Genomic DNA, 21,883 nt, shown 5'->3' with positions numbered 1-21,883 from the left:
GATCATCCCAAGACTGAGCATGCGCAAAGTGATTGTTGCTGCTTCTGTTGGGGGCGGGGCTTCGGAAGCAAACGCAGTTGCGCTAAAGATCACGTGACCAGTGGGCAGGTCTACCATGACATCATCAGAATCAGTGTAAATATCACCGGCAAATGTCAAGAAATGTGTCGTCTTTACTGCAGCAGTACAACGTAATACATAGATGAAAAACTGAATTTAATTAACTTAAGTAAGCAGTGAAAAATTAAAAGACTGATAAACCGATGAGGCAGTTTAATCGTATGGAAATATTAGACAGTCTGGTTGCTGGTTTGTACCTTCTGAAGGGAAGCTGAACTGAATTGTGCAAATTTTAGATCATCTCAGATAACTGAGTTTTTTCAGGTCCTGTTAAATTTATTGCAAGTGCACAATTATGTACAGGTACAAAGAATCAGTGACTTGCAGCGGGAACACGGGCAAGTACATTGAGATTTGAGATAACAGACAGAACATAAATAATACAATTCTGCGTCATTAGCAATATTCGGCCGGTCCATTCATACCACCCAACAACCTCGTATCCCCACTTTCCCTAGAACATTGGCCCTACTTGCAGGTCAGTATTTCTCACACCATCTTTATCCTTTCAATGAAATCTCCCCCTCCCTCCTTCAGCTGTCGGCATCCCTCGCTGCCGAGCCGGCATCAAGCCGATGGGCCGAGAGGTTTCCTCCTAACTCTCAGCGATACATCAGACTCCGGCCGCAGGAGACGCCTCACAAACGCCCCCAATATACCTCGGAGGAAATAAATCAGACGGCGGGACATTTACTTTGGGATTTGTTCGATTTTGAAGCGAGTTCGGAGCAGGAGAAGGATAGGGGGTCAGCGGGGGTAATGCCCTCTCGGCTGGTCGGCCTCCGCTATTGGCTGTAACTAGTGATTGACATCCCTACGCAACTAGAGAATAGCGTCGATTATTGACATTGAGGGCGGTTCAGTCGGTAAACCGACTGAGCTGAGTAGCGCGTGCGTGAGACGTGTCACCCGACGTCAGATTCAGGTATGCCTTTAGTGATGTCAGGCGCGTGGGAGCGACAGTGTGATGTCATGAGTGTGGGAGCTCTTGTATTTGAAACACCTTCGTGGAAGCTTCCTCTGATTTCAGTCGGGCCAGAAATTAAACCCGTGTTTCATCGCTGAATCCATTGTGTGATGTAAAGTCCCCTGCTGTGTGCTCGTTTCTGCCGTGTTGTGGGTGGTGTGGTGTTTACCTCGAGTGGTCACAGAACCACAGATGTTCTCGGAGAGGACTTTCGAAGTGTGATCTGATTTGGGGTGGATTCTGTCAGTGAACTTTCTTGTTGAGTTGTAGTTTGATAAACAACGGTTTTAATAATATAAACCAGAATTGCCGCGGGGTGCACAGAAGACCTCTAGTCCCTGGAGTCTTTGTCTCCTGGTAAACTAAATGCCCTGACATATGTACTACTATTGGCACCTGTTACTCTAAAAGTCAGTGAATCATTCAGACAGCTGATTGATCAGAGGAATTATGTTTGTGGGCCATCAAAGTTCGCACATGCAATCGGCTCATCTTGATATTAGCTTGATAAAGCTAATGGCATGCTGGCCTTTATAACAAGAGGAATTGAGTATAGGAGTAAATAGGTCCTTCTGCAGCTGTAAAGGGCCCTGGAGAGACCCCACCTGGAGTATGGTGTGCAGTTTTGGTCTCCAAATTTGAGGAAGGACATTCTTGCTATTGAGGGAGTGCAGCGTAGGTTCACAAGGTTAATTCCCGGAATGGCGGGACTGTCATATGTTGAAAGATTGGAGCGACTGGGCTTGTATACACTGGAATTTAGAAGGATGAGAGGGGATCTGATTGACACATATAAGATTATTAAGGGATTGGACACGCTAGAGGCAGGAAGCAAGATCCCGCTGATGGGTGAGTCCAGAACTAGAGGCCACAGTTTAAGAATAAGGTGTAGGCCATTTAGAACAGAGATGCGGAAAAACTTTTTCACCCAGCGAGTGGTGGATATGTGGAATGCTCTGGCCCAGAAGGCAGTGGAGGCCAGGTCTCTGGATGAATTTAAGAGAGAGTTAGATAGAGCTCTTATAGATAGCGGGGTCGAGGGATATGGGGAGAGGGCAGGAATGGGGTACTGATTGTGTATGATCAGCAATAATCACAGTGAATGGCGGTACTGGCTAGAAGGGCCGAATGGCCTACTCCTGCACCTACTGTCTATTGTCTATTGATATGGAGGTCGAGGGTGTCCCAGTTAAAAAGGCAGACGGCCGCACCCTTGCGTTGATCCATAGGCCTCCGACCGCTGGTGGCGCCGCGGGATCCTCCCAGCATTGGTGGCGCTCTGGGGCACTCAGACCTCCAGTGGTGGTGCTGCAGTGTTGGTGACCCACAGGCGCAGTACTGACGCCGATTCTTCTGTTCGGAAGGCTGTGAGGAAGGGATTAATTTCGGGTTGGTGCAGTGGAAAAGGGCCGGGACCGAGATCTGTCGGATGGCTGGAGCCTTTGACAGCACGGTTTTAGCTTTATACCGGAGTCCGGGCTGTGTGATTAGTTGCACACTCAAAATGCTGGAGGAACTCAGCGGACCAGGTAGCATCTCTGGAAAATAGTACTGTCGACATTTCCGGCCGAAACCCTTCGGCAGGACTTGGGGGGGAAAAAAGGAGTAGATTTAGAAGGTGTGTGTGGGGGGAGAGAGAAACAAAAGACGACAGGTTAAACCTGAAGGCGGAGGGATGAATTAAAGAGCCGGGAAGTTGATTTGTGAAAGAGACAGAAGGCCATGGAAGAAAGGGGGAAGGAGCACCAGAGGGAGGCGATGGGCAAGGTGAGAGAGGGAAAAGGGGATGGGAGATGGTGACGGGGGTGGGGTGGGGGGCATTACGTTAACTTTGAGAAATCAATGTTCATGCCATTAGGTTGGAGGCTACTCTAACGCAATATAAGATGTTGTTCCTCCAACCGAAGTGTGGCCTCATCATGACAGTGGAGGAGGCCATGGATGGACATATCGGAATAGGAAGTGGAATTAAAATGGGTGGCCACTGGGAGATCCCGCTCATTCTGGCGGACGAAGCGTAGGGGCTCAGCAAAGCAGTCTTCCAATCTACATCATGTCTCACTGATATACAGGAGGACACACTGGGACCACCAGACACAGTATATGACCCCAACAGATTCACAGGTGAAGTGTTGCCTCACCTGGAAGGACGGTTTGAGGCCCTGAATTGTACTGAGGGAGATGTTTAGGGGCAGGTGTAGCACTTGTTCGTCATGCAAGGATAAATGTCAGGAGGGAGATCAGTGGGGAAGGGACGAATGAACAAGGGAGTTACTTAGGCAGCGATACCTGTGGAAAGCAGAAGGTAGGGGGGAGGGAAAGGTGCTTGGTGGTGGGATCCCATTGGAGGTGGCGGGAGTTTCTGAGATTTATGTGCTGGACACAGAGGCTGCTGGGGTAGTAGGTGAGGACAAGTGTTCCTGGTAGCGTGGCAGGAGGCAGGGTGAGAGCAGACATGCGTGAAATGGAACCTTTCCACTGGACCCCTTTCTTTGAAAAAGGAGGACATCTCTTTCATACTAGAATGAAAAACATCATCCTGAGAGCAAATGCAGCAGAAATGTGGAATTGAGAGAAGGGTTTGGTGTTTGTATAAGTAACAGGGCTGGAAGCGCTATAGTCTAGGTAGATGTGAGAGTCTGTGAGTTTGTTATAGGCAGCGGTAGATAAGCTGTCTCCGGAGACAGAGACAGTGTGATCAAGAAAGGGGAGGGAGGTGTCAGAAATGGACCAGGTAAATTTGAGGCAGGGTGGAAGTTGCTCTGTAAACATTGACAGTACTCTTTTCAATAGATTGCCCGGCCTGCTGCATTCCTCTGGCATTTTGTGTGTGTTGCTTGGATTTCTAGCACATGCAGATTTTCTCTTGTCTATGGACCAGTTAGTTGTAGTTCCCAGGCTGGGAGGGGGTTTGGGATGAAGGGGATCTGTCTGTGAGCAGAGCGAGGTTATGTGGACATGTGGGTGTGGGGCTGAAGACTGGAGGGGGGAATTCTGAGGGAGGCTGGGGATCATTGGGAGGTGGGGGGGGGGGGATCAAACACAGCGTGACTCGAGTAAGATGGGTCTCGCGGCAAATTGTTGTAAGCCAGGGAGGATCTGGTCCATTGGATCAGATACTTTGCATGTCCTTTCAGGAATCAAAATGTCTCTCTTCATATCAATTACTGACTAATCTTGCTGTTTGTTACAGAGCCCCAGAGTCTGGGAACAGCTGTCACCGTCAAGGGCTGTGAGTGTTGATTGGGGATGCGGAGAGGGAGTCAGCGACCTCTGCCTCAGAGAAGGACATGAGTTTGTACAGACTCTTGTGAAATATAAATATCTTGACAGTGGGTTCAGATCTGGTGGCATATCTGCAGTTGACAAAGGGAACAGAGAAGGTACTGAGGAGAGGAGTTTTTACTGGAGAAGCATGGTCGGGGATGAAGAGGTACAGGAGTTGTCTAATAGATCATTTTAGTTGTTTTTTTTTGTTATCTCACAGACCGTGACTGAAAAAAAGAGGCTTGTTGAGGAGGAGAGTGAGCCAGGAGGACACCCGGAGGTGAGCAGGTCAGTCACGGTAACAGGAGAGCGACAGTGATGTGGGTTCCAGTTGTCCTGATGGCAGGAAGCAGATGGTGGGAGGCTCTTTATTCGACTTGAGGCCTGAACCCAGTGACGTTCCCCAAGGTAACACTACTTGTCATTTATGTCAATAATTTGGTTGAGAATGTACAGGGTATGGTTAGTAAGTTTCCAGCAAGTTCAAACAGTTACTTTTTTTGAAAGATAGTAAGTATAAACTATCCCCTCTGTCTCCTCCCCACAGCTATTGTCCGGCACCTTCCCCTCTTCCCACCCACCTTCATTCTCCACCCCATCTTCTCCCTCATACCCTAGATGTCATAGCTTAAAGGTGAAATATTTTACAGGAACCTGCAGAAAAACCGTTGAGAATGCGGAATGAGCTGCCTGAGGAAGTGGTGGGTGTGGGTTCGAAAGGGACAGAGCTTTGCTGGTAATGACTGAGATTTTGTTACGGTAAAGCAACACACTGAAAATCACATTGAAACATTGTAGACTGAACAATGTTATAGAACAGTCCAGGTAATGGCCTTTCAGCCCACAATATTGTGCTGTACTAATTAAATCAGTAACCAAGTGGTCAACCAAATGAATCTCTTCCGTCTACATAATGTCCATATCCCTCCATTCTCTTCACATTCATGTGCCTGTCTAAGGGTCTCTGAAGAGTCTAGTACCTATCTGCCTCAGCCGCCAGCCAAGCACACATTCCAGGCTCCAGCACTCTCTGTGCAAAGGAACATGTTCAGAAAGGGCTGAAGAAAGAGAGCGATATAACTGGGGAAGCATGGTCAGGGGTGAAGGGTACAGGGGCTGTCTAATAGACCAGTGACTGAGGAGGAGACTGGGCCTGGAGGATCCTGGAAGTGAGCAGGTCAGACCTGGTATCAGGAGAGCGACACTGATGTGGTTTCCTGTCTCAGGGTGATGAGCAGTCTCCTCCAGTGAGGAGTTTGTGTGGAGATGCAGCTTCTCCGGAGGTGAAGGTAAGAGGACACACCAACAGGTGGGACCAGCTGTGGGAAGACATGGTTTGTCAGGTCTGACGATGGGCTGAATGTACCATAACCTTCAGAGTGAATCAGAAAACCATTCTGAGGGTATTTGAAATGTCAGAAGCAGGGGAGATGTGATCACGTGTGCAGAGGGCAGGAGTTGTGTCTCCATAATACCCTCAGTAAGATGGGTCAAGTTACAATGTGCAGGAATGAAAGCACAGTGTTTGGTGCCAGATTTAGTCACTGATTCTGTCACAGTGAGAGGGTTAGTTCCCGTATTAATTAATGGAAGAAGGCACAGGAACTTCATCAATTGCCAGTTGTTTAGCAGAAGTGACCAATTTGTATGTTGACAGAAACAGATATTCCCAGTGATGACAAAGGGGATCAGTCTGGTTTATTTCAGGTTTGAGAGGTGTGTGGAGTTTTGAAATCAATGTCTTACAGTGCCACCATTTGTTAATTTAGCATGTCCGGAGTGGTGGATCACACAGCACGGAAACAGGCCTTTGGCCGGCCATACCTGTTCTGACCGTCCACTCACTGTCTGCACTGCTCCCAATTATCAGCACTTAGTTCATAGCCGACTGTATCTCGGCATTTTCAATGCTCATCCACTTCGTAAATGTTGTGAAGGGACCTGCCTCCACCACCACCTCGGGCAGTGTGTTCCAGATTTCAGCTACTCTCTGAGTGAAAAGTCTCTTCCTCAGATCCGTCCAAACCTCTTCATCCTCTGCTTAAATCTATGCCCTCTGATCGGTGACACCTCTGTCCCAGGATCGGGGCCGATATGGGCATCAGTGAGGCCTTTGATAAGGTTCGGCATGGTAAGTTGCTGTGGAAAGTTAGATCACACGAGATCCAGGGAGAGCTGGCTAACTGGATGCACAGTTGTCTTGATGGTAGGAAGCAGAGAGTGATGGTGGGAGGCTGTTTATTGGACTCGAGGCCCGGGCCTAGTGAGGTTCCCCAGGGTTACAGCTATTGCTTTCATTATTCATTGATATTTAATTATATTTGCATTTGCACAGTTTGCTGAATTCTATGCTCCACTTGATCTGTCATTGATCTTGTTACTATTCTATAGATTTGCTAAGTGTTCCTGTAGGAAAAAGAATCTTAGGCGTGCATGTGGTGACAGATATGTACTCTGATAATAAAATTTACTTCAAACTTTGAACATTGCTACTTGTCATCTAGATCAATAATTTGGTTGAGAATGTACGGGGCATGGATAGTAGGTTTACAGCCAGTAAGTTCAAACAATTACTTTTTTTGAAAGATATTAAGTATAAATTCTCCGCTCTGTTTCCCTCTCCACATTCGAACACACCCTCCCCATAATGTCTTCCCTCTCTGCCCCGGCCTCCCTCTCACCCTGACATTGGACACAAGTTCAGGGTGAAAGTTAGTTATTTTCGGGGAATCTGAAGGGGAATTGTTCACTCAGAGGCTGATGAAAGTGTTGAATGAGCTGCCAGCAGAAGTGGAGGATGTGGGTTTGATTTAGACACTGAAGAGGAATTTGGGTGAGGATATGGAAGGGAGGTGTATGGAGGCTCTGGAGCAGGTAGCTGTGTTACATACCCCGTAACTGGGTTTACAGACCAGCAGAAATAGAAGAATCCGTTGGAGACTGGTGGTACCGAAAACTAAAGGTGTTTATTAGTAAACTACGCAGTACAATATCAAAAATGCAAATATACATATAAAACAGATTAGCAATTACAAACATAGAAGTGTAGGAATAATAATCAACAATAATAAACAAACTCTATCAATGTCTAGGGGTAAATGAATTGTCATAAGGGAATATAGAGTTCAGTTCACGTGTGCTGGGGTAGTTGCAGTTGTTGTATTGTAAGTTGTTGGAGAGGGAGAGAGAGGGAGAGGGGGAGGGGGAGGGGGAGGGAGAGGGAGAGGGAGAGGGGAGAGGGAGAGGGAGAGGGAGAGAGAGAGAGAGAGAGAGAGAGAGCGAGCAAGAGATTGAGCAGCTGCAGCCAGCAAACCTTCTGTTGCTTTCTGATCTCATCGTACCGTTGTGGTCATTCGGTTATGACCCTTCCGTCCTCAGCTAGACCGTTCTTCTGTGGTGGACTCGTCACTCTAGCATGAGTGGAAACACACACAAGTTCCCACCAGCCCTGCCGTCACATTGTGAGCTTTATTGACCGATCTCCTGATTCGGTCCACCTTCCTGTGGGTGCACAACACTCGGAGAGTGTCCATTGGTGTATCTGAGGGGTGTCTCCCCACACCTGTCTTTTATCGCTATTGACGGGGTATCAACCATCCATCAACTCAAAATGACCATGTCCATCAAATCAGGCCGCTCCTGCTGTCTCCTTAAGAATGTTAACGAGCGAAGTAACATCCTTGCAGTGAAAGATTTTTTACCTTTCCATCAGTGAAGAAGCCATAATACATAAATCGGTCGTCTCTCTCTCTTATCTGTAGCAGATGTTCCTGCCTATGTGCTTCATCTCTCTCTCTCAGTAGCAGCATAGTTCATAGTTCTCAAGAGAGGGGGAATGGTTACCTCTTCACCCCATTTCCATCAAATCTGTTCAGCAATCATTAACAGTTGGAAATAGGCAGTAACAACAAAAACAGGTCGGCATTGACTGGAACGGCTACTGGGCTCTGTGACTCCAATAATATTCTGATCTGTAATTTCCAGTCTGTGCTTTGCTACTAATGACTGAACACAGCAATTTACTCAAACAAGAATTGAAAGACTCTCAGCTGGTTACAAAAAGCATTTACAAGCAGTGATACTTGCCAAAGGGGGTGTTACTAAGTACTGACCATGCAGGGCACCCAAACCTTTGCTTCAGGACCTTTTCCTTTTTTGTTGTTTTGAAACTGTAAAAGATGGAAATAAATAAATCTTGCTTAATCGATTAACGAAATGTGCCATCTTTAACTTGATGCCTTTTGTAAATCAGGTCATCTTTTACTCGCTTAGCTATTCACAGTAACAGAAATTTTGACCAGGGGTGCCCAAACTTTTGCATGCAACTGTATATATCCTGTGCCTTCCAAATTACTTCCAGAAATTCCAGCCATTGCTGCTCTGTTTTCAACCCTGCCCGTGTTCTTTTTAAATCAATTTTGACCAATGTTTCTCTCATGCCTCTCTAATTCTCTGTATTCCACATCTGACTTTAGCTTCTCCTTCTCTAATGTCGGGGTGAATTTGATCATATTTAGGTCACTTGTCCCGAAGGGTTCTTTGAACTTAAGTGACCTAATTAATTCCGGTTCATGACAACACCCAATCCAGAATAGCTGATCCCCAAGAGGGCTCAACAATGAGCTGCTCCAAAAAAGCATCTTGTAGGCATTCTAGGAATTCCTCCTCTTGAAACCAACACCATCCTAATTTTCCTAATCACCTGCATGACAACCCCCCATGACTATTGTAACATTGCCCTTTTGGCACGCATTTTCTATCTCCCATTGTAATTTGTGGACCACATACTTACTACTGTTCGGAGGTCTCTATACAATTCCCATCAGGGATTTTTTTTTACATTTGCAGTTCTGTAATTCTACCCACAGATTCTGCACCTTCCAACCCTATGCCACCTCATTCTAATGATTTTAGTTAATATTTTACCAACAGAGCCACACAACCGCACTACCAGTTTGATCTTTCAGGAAATATATATGTATCTGGGAAACAAGAGGACCTGCAGATGCTAGAAATCTAGAGAACTACACACAAAGTGTTGGTGGGGCTCAGCATGTCAGGTAGCATCTATGGATAGGAATTGACATTTCGGACCAAGACCCTTTATCGAGACTCTTGATACCCACATATGTGGAATATCAACAAGCAAGTAGTGCGAAATAGGGAAAGCCCTTGACAGAATTTAGTTCAAGGCTTAAAACAACCTGCCAAACAGAGCTGAATAATTAACAAATATGACAAAGGCAATAAACACTTTCATCAATACCGACACTGACTTTTGTTATATAAAAATACCTTGGTACCATTTCAATCAGTAAAATTTACAAAGATAAATAAGAACTGAAATGACAACTTTAGAAAGTCTATTTAAACTCAGACCCACTTTGATTAACACTACCTTGGACAGGAGGAGGAAGTGGATTAACACACATGAAAAACAACCACACAACAGTCAGGTAAAAGTTCTTAGGATACATTTTCACCAAAAATGAACAGGATTCAGCAATCCATGTGTGTATTTGCAATCGTGATAAGCAATACAGACTAGAAAACTTAAATGAGAGGCCAACTCAGAAAAATAAATCATCACTCTGGAAGAAAACATTAACCAGTTGAATGAGTATGACCCTCAATGGAAGACATCCCAATGATCTGAGCAGACGAGATGGTGACAAGGAAACATCGAGCACCTGACTGAGAGTTGGAGACCTCTTCCCAGAAGCAGAGGGGTTCCTTGCAGAAATGCAGGACAAGGTGGTTAACAGAAGGGAAAAACATCGAAAATACATGAAATACAAACAAACAAGGCAGTAAGTGCAGAAAATGCCAAGAGAAACCCGACACAATCCATCACATTCCAGGATCCTGCAGCAGTTTAACTCAATCTGATTACTTACAAAAGTACAATCAAGTGACAAATATCATTCATCAAAATTTTGCTTTAAAATACAAACTCATGCACTCCCTCACTTCATAAAGGCACCATAAATTCAAGCCTGATCCAGTTTTAGAGTCAAAATCTTACAAATTATATGATAATCAATACATTATATCAGATAGGACAACCCACAATAACTAAATGGATATAATATTACAGGATAAACACAGCCCAGAGATTAGCAGGGTGAAGAACATCTCAGGCAGAACTGCAAGAAGCTCGACTTCTTCAATCTGCAGAAAATTCGGGGGAAACCTCTGCACCCACAGAGTCATGACTGTTTGGAACCCATCACCACAGAGAGATCGAGAGGGGTACAGGGGAGGATTTAAAAGTACTGTCATGGAACTGAATCGCTGGCAGGGTCCAGCTGGCCCGAGTTGACTCTCTACCGTACACTAGCTGTGTTATAAATTCACTAAGTACTGGAGACAAAGTGCAAAGTAGAACTGATGTATTTGTCTCAGATCCAGAATATTAAACACCAGTCCCAGGAAAGGTGAATATGCAGCAGAAGGAACTCCTCCCATGCCAGTGACCAGGGTGAAGAACTGGGTGTGGTGAATCACAACAATAATTGCAGAGTTCAGCACCGACAGTCTCTGTCGAAATTGCATTCAGCAACGGTGATGGACAAATATCCAGCATGCAGCTTATTGAAACATTCTCCCCAATGTGAACCCGGTAATCTGTCACAATTTTAGATAACTGAGTGTATCGCTTCCCACATTCAGAGCAGGTGAACGACCTCTCCCCAGTGTAAACTCGATGTTGCACACTTGGCAGCGGTAGCTGAGAGAACCTCTTCCCAAAGTCTGAGCAGGTGAACGGCCTTTTCCCAGTGTGAACTCGCTGGTGACTGTAGATGAGATAACTGAGTGAATCTCTTCTGACATTCTAAGCAGGTGAATGGCTTCTCCCCAGTGTGAACTCGCTGAAGTCTCAGTAGATGAGATGACTGAGCAAATCCCATCCGACATTCTGAGCAGGTGAACGGCCTTTCACCAATGTGAACTTGCTGATGTACCTTCAGTTGGGATGCGCAAGTGAATCCCTTTCCACAGTCTGAGCAGGTGAACGGCCTCTCACCAGTGTTAACTCACTGATGTACCTTCAGTTGGGATGCGCAAGTGAATCCCTTCCCACAGTCTGAGCAGGTGAACAGCCACTCCCCAGTGTGAACTGACTGATGTACCCTCAGTTTAGATGAGCAAGTGAATCCCTTTCCAGTCTGAGCAGGTGAATGGCCACTCCCCAGTGTGAACTGACTGGTGAGCCACTTGTTCAGATGACCAAGTGAATCCTTCCCCAGAAATTCAGCAGATGACCAGCCTCTGCCCGGTGTGAACTGACTGGTGTGTCCACAGGTGGGAAGAGTGACTGAATCCCTTCTCACACACAGAATAAGTGAATGACCTTGTCCTGGTGTGAACTTGCTGATGTACCTTCAGTTGAGATGACCGAGTGAATCCATTCCCACTGTCTGAGCAGATGAATGGGTTCCCCCCACTGTGTAAAATGACAGGTGTGCCAGTTGGTCAGATAATCGAGTGAATCCCTCCCTACAGTCTGAGCAGGATGGATGTTCGAGTGAATCCCTTGCTCCACTTCTTAAATATCTGGACAGCGATAGCAAAACTGGTGTGTCATGCTGAAATTCCCAGAGACAAATCCCTTGTCATTTTTAACCTGTAAAAAGATTTATAAAATCCATCAGTGGGTGAAGGACAACATTTCAGATGAGATCACTTTATTTGCCAAGGTGTGATCTGGTATCACTCTGTCACAGTGAAGTTCAACCCAAACTGGAGAGAGAAATCTTCTTCTAAATTGGCACAGAGCTGATATCTGGAATGACCATCAAATTCTCTGATGCTGTATAAGAATGGGGCATTTCTGCCATCTCCAATCTGTAATCTGCCTCATTTTGACTATCTCCATTTGGTATTAATCTCTGTTCCCACTGAGCTGCATGGGTTCCTGGCCCTAGAGTAGCTGAAACACTCTCGCACAAATAGCCGGCAGTGCATTCTACAAACCCACCACTCTCTGTGTGAAAAAAACTTAGGGCTGACATCCCCATGTATCTATTTCCAAGCACCTTAAAACTATGCCCCCTCGTGTTAGCCATTTCAACCCTGAGAAAAAACCTCTGGCTATCCACACGTTCAATACCCCTCATCATTTTATACACCTAAAAAAGGCTCTAAACATAAACAAGGAAATTAAACATTGCTTTGAGGATTTGTTAGAAGTATAGAAAATTATGAGGGTACAGATGGGGTAAATGCAAGCAGCTTTTTCCACTGAGGTTGGGTGGGATGACAACCAGAGGTCATGGGTAAGTGGGGAAGAAAAAAATTTAATGGGAACATGTAGAAAAAACTCTTTACTCAAACGGTCGTGAGAATGTGGAATGAGATGCCAGCACAAGTGGTGAATATGAGTTCGGTATCACCATTTCAAAGAAGTTTGGATGGGAGCCTGGGTATGGAGGGTGATGGTCCCGGTGCAGGTAGTTGCATTAGGCAGCTTAAATGATTTTTCAGCATTGACTAGATGGGCCAAATAGCCTGTTTCTGTACTGAACTTCTCCAGGTTTCTCTGTCAGAGAATCTGGCCAAACTTGTTTGGAAGCGAAAAGGTAGGAGTGACAATGGAGCAGCAATGGCTGGAGTTTCTCGGAGCAATTCAGGAGCTGAGTGATCGATACATCCCAAAGAAGTGGAAGCATTGGAAAGGCAGGAGGACACAGCCGTGGCTGAAATGAGAAGCCAAAGCCAACATTAAAGGCAAAGAGAGGGCAAACAAAAGAGCAAAAACTATTTGGAAGATTTTAGAAAGCAACAGAAGATGAGTAAAAAAAAAGTCAGTTGAGCTCAGGGTGTGGAATTATGATTTGTAGTCATTAATGAGTCTTGGCAGCACCCAGCAGTCTGAGGCATCTAGAGCAACAAAATATCCGGGGCCTCAATATCTATTGAAAACCAAAGTTCCCTGCACCAGTTACCTTTCAACTTTTATTTTGTCAGGCACGTACAAACGCTATACCCTCAAAATTTCACTTCTGAAGTCCTCCCACTTACCAAGTACTCATTTGCCAGAAAACAGCCTGTCCCAAACCACACTTGTCAGATCCTTTCTGATACCATCAAAATTGACCTTTCTCCAATTTAGAATCTCAACCCATAGTCCAGACCTCTCTTTTTCCATATTCACTTTGAATCTCATGGCATTATGATCACTAATTTCTGTCACCAGCCCTGGATCATTTCCTAACAGCTTATTGCACCATTCTATGTCGGGAATTCTACGTACTGATTAAGGGTACAATTGACAAACTCTACCCCATCTAGTCCTTTTGCAGTATGGGAGTCCCAGTCAATATATGGAAAGTTAAAATCACTTACTGAATCAACTTTTGTTTCTTGGCATGGGCTATGATCTCTCTACAAATTTTTTGCTCTAAATCCCTCAGGCTTTTGGGAGCAACCAAGTCCCAATAATGGCTAGAATATCATAATTTCCTGTCCTCAGCTCAGCTGGCTTTCCTACGATGCTTCCTGCATTGTGATATACACAGCACAGCACAATCATCACACCATGCTTATCCATTGGTGTCAAGTAAACAAACTCTCCCTCGTTGAAACAAAAACAAAGGAGATGATTGTGGACACAGGAGAAATGAAGACAGGCTAACCCCTATTGACATCAATGGATCTAGGGTTAAGAAGGTGAACAGCTTTAAGTTCCTCAGCAGAAACATCACCAAGAATCTGACATGGTCTGTACATACTGGCTGTGTTGTGAAAAAAAACACAACAGCACCTCTTTCAGCTCAGATGATTGAAGAATTTTGTGGTGGAGCCCCAAATCCTCAGAACTTCCTACAGGGACACAATTGAGAGCATCCTCACTGGCTGCATCACTGCCTAGTATGGGAACTGTACTTCCCTTAATTGCAGGAACTTGTGGAGAATGGTGCAGACAGCCCAGCACATATGTAGATGTAAACTTCCCACGATTTAGGACATTTACAGAGACAGGTGTGTAAAAAGGGCCCTAAGGATATTGGGGACCCAATTCACCACAAGCACAAACTGTTCCTGCTGCTACCATCCAGGAAACGGTCCACAGCAAAAGGACCAACAGGCTCCGGGACATCATCTTCTACCAGGCCATCAGACTGATTAATTCATGATGATACAATTGCATTTCAATGTCATATTGACTGTCCTATGTACAAACTATTTATTATAAATTACTAAAAATTAGACATTGCACATTTAGACGGAGATGTAACATAAAGGTTTCTACTCCTCATATATATAAAGAATGTATGTAATAAAGTCAATTCAATTCACCCTCTCCACTATCTGTTCTGTCATTCTGACTCCCATTCTCCCTACAAATTATTTTAACCACATCACCCTCCCCCCACACTAGCACTAGCAAGCCTTACCACTAGGATATTAGTTCCCTCCGTCTGTTCCTCTATCGAATGTTATGATCGCAGCCCCCTCCTTCTTGAGACTCGCAAGATCACTATTAATTTGGGTCTTGGACCCAGGAAATGAGAGAGAATCCTCAAGGTTTTGGAATGTGTCCTGGCCCCTCAGCAAGACAAAGCCCCGGATAACGGCCATTGTCTCTTGGAGACACCTTTGTGGATTTGGGACTGGGGCTACGTGCAAGCCCTCAGGGCAACGTGGGCTGGGTGACGGGGAGAGATTGCATCATCCGAACCTGATTGACATCTGAGACCCCGTGTCCAGATAAAAGAGAGGCTGTCTCAGACACACCAGAAGAGACGCTAGCGATCCCGTATAGCGGGCAGCCATTTGAAAGAAGCCACGTGTGTTCGGTTCCCGTGCCTGGGAGCCGGTGGCTGATACCACAGAGACGATTTTCTTGAACTAACAACAGGGAACCAACTCCCCCGACACATCGAATCGGCCTCGTCAAAAGACCCGGGCAAGTTTCTCTTCTCACAAATCTCTCTCTCTCCAACAAGTGAAAACCCAGCTAAAGCCTGCATGAACTGAGAGACTTTTATATTTCCATCGGACAATATATTATACCCTTGACAAACGATAGAGCCATTTCTTATTGATGATTATTACTATACCCGCGCTTTAGATTGAGTATTGACAACGTATATTATCTGAATGTTTGTATTAACCTTACCTTTGTGCCCCTTTATAAATAAAAACTTTTAAAAATAGTACCATCAGACTTCAACGGACCTCTCTATCTTTGCTGGTAAGTGACCCAGTTACGGGGTACGTAACACGAACGAATTCCCTATCACACCTTTGACTTTCCTCTGTCAGGTAATTCCCCCCAACAGTTTCTAAAGTGGTCTACCTGTTTTTGTGTGCGATGGCCACAGGAGTACTCTGCGATGGCTATTTAACCTCATTCCCCTTCCTGACTCTCACCCAGTTTCCTGTGTCCTGCACCTTGGGTGTAACTCAATTCTCTTCATGTCATATCTATCACCACCTCTAACTCCTGGACGATCCGGAATTCATCCATTTCACGTTCCAAATCCTCAAAGTGCAGTGTTACAAGCTGCAGCTGGATGTACATCTTGTAGGTGAGGGCATCAGGGACACTGGAGGTCTCCCTACCTTCACACCAATGTCCCCTCTAATTTGTAATGACCAGTGTGCACATAAATCATGTACTGTACATTTTTTTCCAAGTGACAACATGTGCAGAGTGAACTTTATATAGAGGTATTCATTTGAACAGCTAGCAAATCACTGTTGATAACAACTTTGATCTCCTCTGTGTTTGATCGAATTCATCTGCAGTCTCACACAACCTATGTAGCAGGCTTGTAACAGGTAAAGAAAGTTTTTCTTACCAGAACTTTTGCACTTTGTCCATATGTGGTTTGCTTGCTAAATAATGCTTTAAAAAGTCAGATTTCCAAATATCACTTCACTTCCTCCCACTTGTAAGTTCTCCAGCAACTTTTGCATCACCACAATACACACAGGTAACACCAGTTTCTATAATGGACATAAATATTTCCCTTGAACCCTCCTGAGGAATTGAGGATATATGAAAATCATTTTGAACCAATGTAACCTCTGGCTTCAAAGAATAATTGGGACTGAATTGGAATTTTTGAACTGAAGTAAACTCTGTCTTCAGTGGTTAGCTAAGACAGGCTCATGGGGTGTATGGGGTGACAGGGAGGGGCTACACCTCTGGTGGGGGAACATGTCGCATCCTTTTTAAGGCGGTTAGCCCACCTTTGGTCCCCACCTGGCACTCAGATCTCACCTGTGGCTCCCCGTAGCTGTTTGCATGCGACAGCGGCCACACCCCGGGCAATGGCTTCGACAAGCCGACTAAACCAGGTGACGTTCGCCGACGGGTCTCAAACCCTCGGTGCGACAGGGAGCTGTCGATCCCAGCATGTGAAGACAGACTCAGGTGGATTGAGCGTACGAGACCAATGGAAGGTCCAACGGTCAAGAAGACTGTCTCTGCAAGCGTTGTGGAACGTGTAAAGTAGGACAAGACAAAGAAGGCATCCTGGTCATCCACTGTGCCTAGTCCTATCTCCAGTCGTCTCGACTCTTGTCTTGCCATTGGATCCAGATGGGAATTGGGAAGAGAGAATGAGGCTTGCGCAACCCTCCCAAACTTAACTCCAAATCATGCGCTAGTCTCAACAACATCATCATCATCATAATGGCGTCAAGGTCTTCATCGACGATGACAATGGACGAATAACAAGGCAGACTCACTATCAGTTCTCTGCAGCTTGCAGAGAGACACACTGACAGCTGAGAACATGATACCCTCATTTGAATAGAGGAGGACTCACTGATAAGGACAGGAATGAACATCTGTCTGGCACCTCTTATCTTTTGTTGCTCTCCGTTAGTTCCTTTTGAGGTACGGTCCCTTGCCCAAGGCTAATCACATAACTTGATGGGATCGGGAACGAATCTGTCCGGAGACTCGTATAAGGTAGGCAAAATTTTACGAAGTGGACAGGAGGTGGTACAAGGTAGATTTTACTAAATGGGCTGGAGGCGGTACAGGGTAAATTTTACTAAGTGGGTAGGAGGCAGATGTGCCAGGTAAATTTAGCAGGAGGTTCCAGCTGGGAAAATTAATTAAGTGGGTAGGAGGTGCCAGCCAGATAAATTTATCCGATTGCTAATTGAGCAGGAGGCTTTGTGCTGGGTAAAATAGTTGGAGAACATGCATCAATTGCAGTCGATTGATACAAGTGGGCCAGGAGCAGCCCTACACAATATGTGTGAGAGTTTTCCAGACAAGGAAAAAGATTTGCAAAGTTGGGAAAAACTTTGCAGTGGGAAAAAATGTGGCCACTGATCTGGGGTGGGGGAACCTGCAATATTATCTAATGAGAACAAGCAGCAAATTTGATATGGAAAAAGAACTGTGGAAAGAAGTGGAAATTGTTGAAAAGGGAATGGAAGGAAGGGCAGATGCAAAGTGGAACAGTATATTATTAGCAAGTTGGTGGAATAATGCATGTGACAAAGGGATAAAGGTATGTACTGCAGAAGGAACGCCAAAGGTTGGGAGACGCTAAAAGCGGAGTGTGATGGGCGCCGTAAATGACAGCCGGAGAAACAATGTCAGCAAACCAAGGCCAGCATAGATAGGAGAGAACAGCAAGAACGTCAGTCTAAAGTTCAAACTGATAGGGAAACAATGGATCCTGAACCCATGTCTGGCATACCGACCCTGTTTGAGGAGTGGGCACTCACCGTACTCCTCCACCTTGCCAGCAGCAAGGTGCCCCTGAACCCCAATCCTCCCAGTACTCAGATATGGTGGCCGCCCGGGTAAAACAGCGACACAGGGAAGGGGAGGTCACTACACCCTGAGATCCAGAAAGGGAATATCAAGGATTATTCCGAGACAGGGAGGGAAGAATCCAATAAAACCCTAGAGTTAATGGCTCCACAAAGACAATTGCCCACCTGAATGCTGCCCAATCCACAAGCAGGTGGAGGGACAGCCCTCAGAGATTACTGTGTATGCACCCTGGAAGCCTCAAGAAATGATAATGATCATGAATCAAGCCCCAGGTAGAAAAACCAGCACAGTTTGCTCAGTATGTCTGCAGTACTATACAAATGTTTAATGTGACCCTGCAAGATTTATTCTGTCTTTGCTGCATGATTCTCTCAGCTGATGAGGGGTGGAAATGGAAGGCAGAATTGAGATACCAAACCTATCTGGAGCTACAGGCGGGAAACTATAATGAGGATGAACAGACAGACCAGATTATTCAAGCCTTGGAAAGGGCTCTCCAGCAACCTGTAAATATCACTAAAGTACTTGAATGCAAACCTAAGCCTGGGGAATCGGGACCAGACTACTGGGAGTGATTTGTGGCCTGCTACGGCACTTTCACAGGAGACCATGGGAATCCGTCCCCCCAGTTTAAAACCTTACTGCTCCAATGCTTACCAACTAAGTTAGGCAACATGATTTAAACAAATAATATGGACTGGCCTGACAAAGACCGAAATCAAATGAGATGAGCTTTGACATATTATTGGGACTCGGCTTTCAAATCCCGATCAACCCAAAGGGAACTAATATTAAAAGTGAATATGTTCAGTGGGAAGAAAGACGCAAGCGGGCTATATCTGGGGATCAGAAATGTGAACAAAAGCCTACCAAGGGACAGGTGGGGACAACAACCCATTTAGAAATTGACAATCAAGAATGCTTCTTACCGTGACTACCACCCGTCAGGAAGAGCCCAATGTCATATTGCAAGTTGCTGGAATTCTGGTTCCGTTTCTGATTGATATGGGGGCAACCACAACCACTCTTGATCAGGAATTAGTATCAGAAAAGGGAAAGCAGCTATCAGACACTGCAATCACTCGGTTTGGGTTTGCAGGCATGGAACGTACATATTCACATACCCAGCCACTGTAGATGGAATTCCAGGGGAAACAGTGTGAGGTTTCATTCACAGTCACCACCAGTCGGGAGTGTAATCTAACAGGGAGAGTCTTACACTGTCCATTGGAAGTCGAGATTCTATGCGTGGACAAGGGTGTCACCCTGGGACTAGCAAACAACCAACAGCTTCCCCAGTTTCTGAACACCCAGTGATGGGCACTTAATCTGGACTCCACTGCGTTTGAACCCTTTCTGCCAGTGGCCGACCCTCATGTGACTCTGTGCTATGACCCTCCGGGGTGCTCAACTGAGGAAAGCCAGTATTATGTCCCCCTCGAGGGACAGAAGTTCCCAGTCACAGTGATTGGAGAGTTCAAAGGAAGAGAGGGCAGTGCAATACGGGCTGAAGTTCTGGATTCCCTTTGGCGACAGACAGGGCTGGTGGTTCCCCATACTATTGTGAGGGTTTGCCCTGGGTTCAAGCCAAAGAGCATAGGGTTCCTTGCCTACACCCTGATGAATCAAGCCTTCAGTACCAAGGGAGACTGGCAATACTTGGCTGCGGGCCAACTCCGATACTGAGGTGAAGACGGGACATCTGGCAAGACATTATTTTAATATTGACCGAATCCAGGACGTTGTACCCCATCTGAGGGCAATTTCAGGCCCCCTGTCTGGATCACCATGAAAGAAGTACAGGCCATCCATTCTGCAATTCCCCCTCAAGCCCGAGGCAACGTTTTATGAGGATCTAAGCTCTTCTGTGGATCCAGCAGGAAAACGTTAATCTGGCTATGCAAAAGTGACGGACAGTGCAATAGTTGAGCAGGCCTCTTTTGAAGCAGCTGTCTCCGCCCAGAAGGCGGAGCTGTTTGCTCTGACTCCTGCCTGTATCCCAGCAACAGACAAAAATGTGAACATTTACACAGACTCACTTTATGCATTTGAAGTTGTAAATGACGACGGGGCTCTCTGGGAACATGGGGATTCCTGACATCCTCTGGCCACCCCATTAGTAAACAACTTACTCACCGCTCTACAGCTACCTCAAGCTCTGACTATTATTAAATGTGCAGACCACACCCACATGTCAGACCGGGTCAACAAAGGCAATGCTTTAGCAGATAAGACAGCGAAAATTGCAGCACAATCAAGTCAAGTCAAGTTACTTTTATTGTCATTTTGACCATAACTGCTGGTTCAGACTATAGTAAAAATGAGACAACGTTTTTCAGGACCATAGTGTTACAAGACACAGTATGAAAACCAGACTGAACTATGTAAAAACAACACAGAGAAAAAAAACCAATTACACTAGACTACAGACCAGCCCAGGACTGCATAAAGTGCACAAAACCGTGCAGGCATTACAATAAATAATAAACAGGACAATAGGGCAGTAAGGTGTCAGTCCAGGCTCTGGGTATTGAGGAGTCTGATAGCTTGGGGGAATAAACTATTATATAGTCTGGTTGTGAGAGTCCGAATGCTTCGATGCCTTTTCCCAGATGGCAGGAGGGAAGAGAGTTTGTATGAGGGATGCGTCAGGTCCTTCATAATGCTGTTTCCTTTGCAGATGCAGCGTGTAGTGTAAATGTCTGTGGCGGGAAGAGAGACCCCGACGATCTTCTCAGCTGACCTCACTATCCGCTGCAGGGTCTTGCCATCTGAGATGGTGCAATTTCCGAACCATGCAGTATGCAGCTGCCCAGTATGCTCTCAATACAACCCCTGTAGAATGTGATGAGGATGAGGGGTGGGAGATGGACTTTTCTCAGCCTTCTCAGAAAGCAGAGACGTTGCTGGGCTTTCTTTGCTATGGAGCTGGTGTTGAGGGACCAGGTGAGATTCTCCGCCAGGTGAACACCAAGCAATTTCGTGCTCTTAACAATCTCTACAGAGGAGCCCTCAATGTTCAGCAGGGAGTAGTCGCTCCATGCCCTCCTGAAGTCAACAACCATCTATTTTATTTTGGTCACATTCAGAGACAGGTTGTTGGCTCTGCCTTAGTCCGTTAGCTGCTGCACCTCCTCTCTGTAAGCTGACTCATCATCAAGAAACCCTCCGTGACTTAAGCAGAATGAGTTTGCCAGACATGTGGAAGGTACGCACTTTTCAGGGGGACGCCTCTGAGGAGGAGTGCAAGCTGTAGTTCCAGATGGGGTGCCAGAAAGACCCCGACCGAGGTTTCTGGATCACCCCAGCGGGACAGGTTTGTGTTCCTACACAGTTTTTACCTATATTGGTTGATTATATACATAATTGTACACACCTGGAAAAGAAGGGAGTGGGTGGTAACCTGTGCCCTGCACACCAGGTACGAGTCCCTTGACAGGTGGACCTTTTTCAGGTCTACAATTTGATTTTGAATTGCCTAGGGTACATTGCTATAGATACTGTTTAGTTATTATAGATGTGTTTAGTAGATGGATTGAAGCTATTTCAACTACCAATAATACTGTTATGACTGTTGTGAAGGTATTATTACGGGATATAATTCCCAGGTATGGCCTGCCACAGATGCTGAGCTCTGACAATGGCCCACACTTTGTGGTGACAGTGAACAAAGAGGTATGTAACAAACTAGCTATCAGGCAACAATTCCAATGTGTACACCACCCACGGTTCACTGGCATAGCGGAAAGAGCCAATGGCACTCTGAATAGCAA

This window comes from Hemitrygon akajei, unplaced genomic scaffold, assembly GCF_048418815.1.
Source record: "Hemitrygon akajei unplaced genomic scaffold, sHemAka1.3 Scf000135, whole genome shotgun sequence".
NCBI lineage: Eukaryota > Metazoa > Chordata > Chondrichthyes > Myliobatiformes > Dasyatidae > Hemitrygon > Hemitrygon akajei.
This window is presented reverse-complemented; position numbering follows the sequence as displayed.